Raw genomic sequence first — 6000 nt, 5'->3', positions numbered from 1 at the left:
ACACGACTAGAACTAGGCGCCTACAACAAACATTAGCTTATTACTTCGCGCACATGTTGTTTTTCTTCATTTGTGAAGACATATACTGATGGGGGCATTTTTTCAAAGTACTACATGGCTACTAATGGCCCAGATTTCATTTAGCGTGATGCTTCAGAAGCTCTATTTCACGTACTCGTGTATGTCAACACTTCTTGGTAGAATGGTCGAAAGCTCTGGACCCACTGGGCACCCAATGAGATCTGATATTTATTTTTAACGCAACAAAGTTTACTTCAATTTAAATAAATCTTATACAATTCTCATCAAATTATATATTTATTATTATAAATGCATTCATCAAATATTTATACATTTGCCTGCGCTAACAATATAAGACCAGTTAGTTTCGTTCGGTCACGTAGTTCGTATTTATCGACATACTTAAATGAATCTTAATGAGCCTATTCGTGAAATATCCCGTAAGTATTAAGAAAATAATAAACTACAACATTACAGCCTTCCTCGTCTAATTATTAAATTAATAAATATTAAAATACAATGCTCTCAAATGTTTAATTTATCGTGAATTTATTATAATATCTCCACAACATTTGTAAATACATTTTTCCTTAAATACAACATGACATGCAATTTTTAGAATACTTATTTTTAAATATGTGTTTCGTTGAAAATATGTTTTATACTAATGTATTTATTATCTGAATTTCGTGCTCTTATAAAGTACCATGTTTTCTATAGACGTATAACTAGATAAAAGAGAGTAAATAAAAAATTTCTGTTATAAGCATATTGTTGTAAAAACAATCAGTATTTAAAGTAAAATTATACATTTTGAATGGCATAAAAAGTATAAGCAGCATCTAGACAAATTAAATTAAAAATTAAATTCAATTCATAAATCTTGTTACTAAAGGTAATTCTTACTATGAATAAATCTCATAATAAAGCTGATATAAAAAAAATTTGTAATAAATAAGAATTATTTTTCACGTTATAAATTTAGAAATTAATCTTAAACTATTATTAGCTAGTTAAGATTAATTAAAATTTAAAATCTGATAAACTCACGAAAGCAAATTCTACGTCATACAATAATACTTCTTATATACATATTTAATCGAGTAAATATACATTAATATAATAAAAGGTAAAATGATATGTAAATTATATAAATAATTCGATTTATAAATCGAACAATATAATGATCGTTATAATAAGTTTCTATTATATAACTTATTTATTTCTTTAAAAAACAAAATCAAATTCAATTTTTGGTGTGTGAAGGGTTTATTTAAAATATTTTGCATTTATACGGTCTATTATAACGTACTGTTATTTAGTCATTTTTAAACTTGATAATTCTTCAGTAAATTAAATTATATTGCAAATTAAATTGCTTATGCCAATAGAAAAATGCTGGCTCGATGCAGATACATAAATAAGTAAATGGAATTGAAAACGCTCATCGTCAGACATTTGCTCGCAAATATCTTTTGTCTTAATTATGGCCATTGAGAAAGTAGATTTTGCTTATTATACAATCATAAAACTCGACGTATTAAAAATCAATAAATAATATATGTTAATAATTTTATTCGCTATAAACCTTAACTTCTACTTCATTAGAATTATATGAAATTAAATAATAAGTATTATATTTCAAAAACTTGTCTATAAACTTATATACATATGTATATATGTAAATATGCAATTATTACTCATGAAATGTAACTTTATAATGATTAATTTTGTATAAAATCATTATTAATCAAGCATATCATCGTTCATTTTATATATTGAATAAGCCAATTGAATAACAGAGATTAGTACTAGAAAATATAATAAAATAATATTCATATATAATTACAGTTTAAAATAATGTTCTTACAACATTGTATATATTTGTAGTAATAAAAATATATCTATAAATATATATAAATTTATATAAAATATAAAAATATAAAATATACAAAATATATATAAAATTTATATTCTTATCCTTTTTTGCCAACACTCTTTATATAAAAATTTTTCCGTTGAGTATAAAACCACTTGATCGAATGTTACAATAATTAACCAATATAGTGATTCATGTCATATATATCAGATCGATCATCTCAATTTTTATGCGACAAACGTCACATTCTCCATCATTTTGAAGAATGAACATCGCCCATCACGTCGTAAATTGTATTGTATAATATTATGTGTAATCGAGAAACACATCTGCACATGTCCCATAAAAATTGATTATCACAGTTGACAACACTCAAGCGTAACGGATCCATGACAACATATACTAATATAAAAATTTAAAAAAGAGAAGGGAATAGGAGACTCGCCAGTTGCATATGCTACAAATTTTGTTACCTTGTGCAGTCTTTCGTTCATTAGGTCGAGTGAACTTACATTAGACGGTGCGTTTGAGGATTTTACAATTAAAAAGAATACTTTACGGGCTAGATTTATTCAAATATGCACAGTTATAATTTATCACGTATACTCATATATCCTGAAAAGCTCTCTTTGATTACAAAAGTTTTATTAATATAAAATGAGCGATTATTATCGATTAATGATACGTTATCGTTTAAGAACTTTTATTATACACAATTTTCTTATTAATCTTCGAATTAATCAAATATAGTTTTATGATTGTGCATTACGAAATATTGAATGTATTCCTAATTAAAGTAAAAATAAATATTATTGATAGGTGATTTTATATTATTTTAATAAAGATTTATCTCCTGAAAATCCGTTTAATACTGTGAATTCTCTAATTTTGAAATTACCATTTTAACTAATTTCCATTTTTCGTTATTTATCATAAATAGTATCGAACTTTATAAAAAATATATAGTGATTTAAGATGATACAATAAAATAGATTATCGATCAAACGATGTCTTATTTTCATGTACGAACATCATGGCATTTGTACATCGCCACATTGACAAAACATACAATGCCCCATACAGCATTTTACGTCTGATTATTACGACGCAATGGCTTAAAGTCACGTCCCTCGATCATTTATTTTTCTTCATTTAAAAGAGAGATTTAAACGATGATAGCCCCTAGCGTAAACATAAAACGATTTTTATTTTTAAAGATTATTAACTTTAATAGCTTACTTATATACTCAATACAATTACTCGAATGAATGGACTATTTTAACTAACATGAAATCTTATATTCTATGTTATTTTTATGTTATTTTACGTTATGTTATTTATCTTATATTTAGTTATTTTCTGTGTTGTAAGAAATTTTAATTTATGAAATGATTTATGAAATAAATTTCCTATTATAATAAAAACTATTATAATTATATTTAAAAATTGAAATTCGAAAGTATTTATGCAAGAAGAATTTTGAAAAAATAACGTAAACTGACAGTTTTAGCAATTTCATTATAAAATAGGATAAATTTGAAGCTGTAAAATTATAAATGTAGCATTAAAATAAGTTAGAAAAACGAGTAAATAAATGTTAACAATTTGTATTTAGTTTTTACATTTTTAATACAAATGAATAATTTAATAAGGATTGAAGTGAAACTTTTAAACAAAATTCTGTCCTGTTAGATAACGTTTTTATCCATAGACATGAGTGTAACTATAAAAGGCAAGTACAAGTATCAATTGACGCTTTGTAGGAAATATTACATACACGTTTGAGTACGTAAAAATTATAATAGCAGAAATATTACCTTTATTACATATATCGCCGTTATATTTCTCCCTTATTTAAATTATGGGATAGACACGGACAACTACGAGAACGCCTCTCGCATTATTTATGCAAATGATTCGTAATGTTTGCATATGTACACAAGAGGCACGAGCCCACCCTTTATTTCGAATGTCTGTCTGACTGTCTACCAACAACCAGAACAAGAAAAAGCACCGAAAAAAAAGAAATAAATAGGGACTCTACCGCAACCAATACTTTAATTAAGGTCACTGTCAAATAGGACTCGCTTTTCACTTCTGCCCGAAGTAATTTTATATGACCGGTAACACATATGATGAAAAGGAGAAAAACAAGTTCGTCTCGAATACTCGACTGCGAAATCAAGAAATGATAAATGTTTATTTTTTTATATACCGAGTTACTTTGGCTTTTTGACTATTTATTTTCTATCATTAATATCCTGATCACAATGCACTATATCCAGGATGACTTAGGTGTACAAGAACTTCAAGTGCATATTTTAACGTAAAACAAGCGAAAACGAGTTTGTTGCAGATTACCGTAAATAAATATATACCAGAAATAAAAAAAGTGGCCAACGATATTTTATATATTCAGACTTTTAATTCGATCATTAGATCTGAAATGTTTGTAGATTGAAAATTCAGGGATATAAATAACCGAAATTTATAAATATATAATGTTCACGGAAGAGAAGAACACAAAATTTACAAAATTTTTATGCTTTACTTATTAAGCAATAATATTTTTTACAATAATTTTATTAAAACATTACGAGAGCATGTAAAAAAAAAAAAAAAAATTTGAAAATTCTTTTTTGAATAACTTTTTCTTCTTCTTTTTCTTTTGTTTTAATAAAAATAGCCCTTTTAATAAACTTCATTTTATCTACATATACATACATCTACAGAAATAAGCAAAATCTATGAGCCAAAATGTTTCAACTTAACCGTCACCAAAGATTACACACGACATACGTATAATTACGCATGTTGATGTATCTTAACGTTGGTTTATATCTTTCATCCGTCTTCAAAATCCACTATGACAGCATGCATTATAAAAGTAAATATCATTATACCGACGAGTCACAGAGCGAACGACAAATCTCGTTATCAATAGAAGGATTGAAAGACGTTAAAAACCGGAGCAAATGCAACAACGCCGTAAAAGTGACGCCTATCACGAGTCACGTCGAATATTAATTTAAAATATTGTTATGTGTATCATTAAATAAAAGTAGTCAATCTTTATTCAATAGCCTACACTAATTCAATTTTTTTGTTCGTTACGTGAATATAATACGCATTTATCGCAGAATAATGACAACAACTCTAATTATTCGGAATAAAGTTATGTCTATTTTACGTAAGCTGTGGTCTATCATATGATTCTATCGTTCAAAATTTATAATAAACGACCAATGGAAATTGTAATGATACTAATGAATATAATTTTCAACTAAATAAAAATATTTTTACATTAGATTTCAAATAATCAAACATTCTTAATTTACATGAAAATTTTTTAATAAAAAGCATATGATCCCAATTGAAACAGTAAAACAAAAATATTTTCCATTTGATAAAAATTAATAAAAGCATTTAAGTCATTCCTCATTTCTCAATTTAATCACTCAATTCTCATTATAATAAAATATATTATATATTATTAATTTCTATTAGTGATTTGGTTTCTATTCGTGGTATTAGTTGTTCTATTAGTTCATTAATATTTTCTTTATGTTAATTATATTCTATTAGTGATATTAATATTTTAAATTCAATATCCTAACAATATTATTCTTATACAATTATTCATCATCGATTAACAAATTATTGTAAAAATTATTTTTAAATTAATTAAATACAACTTTCATATTGAATTTTGGCTAATTATCTTTTTATTTCTCGATTTAAAATTCAATATGAAATCATAAAATGTCAGAATCAAAATATATCGTCAAATAATATATACAATAATCTAATAAAAGCTACAATTTACTAAACTTATAATATAATATTTATATTTTATCAGAGATAATATTTTGTCTTAAATGTAATCAATATTTCGAGTGAAATAATATCTTTTCTGTTGTTTATTCTATTGTTATTATTGTGTTTCATTGAGTATATCATTGTATTTTAATAAAAAATAATTAAAATAATTGAAAGTTAAATAGCGCTCTCATAATAGTTGAATTAATATTTATTTATGCATTATTAGAATATTTGTTTAAGTTTAGACTAAGTTTAAGTTAAGACTAAATGTTGTCGAG

Source organism: Ceratosolen solmsi, unplaced genomic scaffold, assembly GCF_000503995.2.
Source record: "Ceratosolen solmsi marchali unplaced genomic scaffold, CerSol_1.0 scaffold11, whole genome shotgun sequence".
Lineage (NCBI taxonomy): Eukaryota > Metazoa > Arthropoda > Insecta > Hymenoptera > Agaonidae > Ceratosolen > Ceratosolen solmsi.
The sequence above is the reverse complement of the archived record's forward strand: the minus strand, read 5'-3'. Positions refer to the sequence as shown.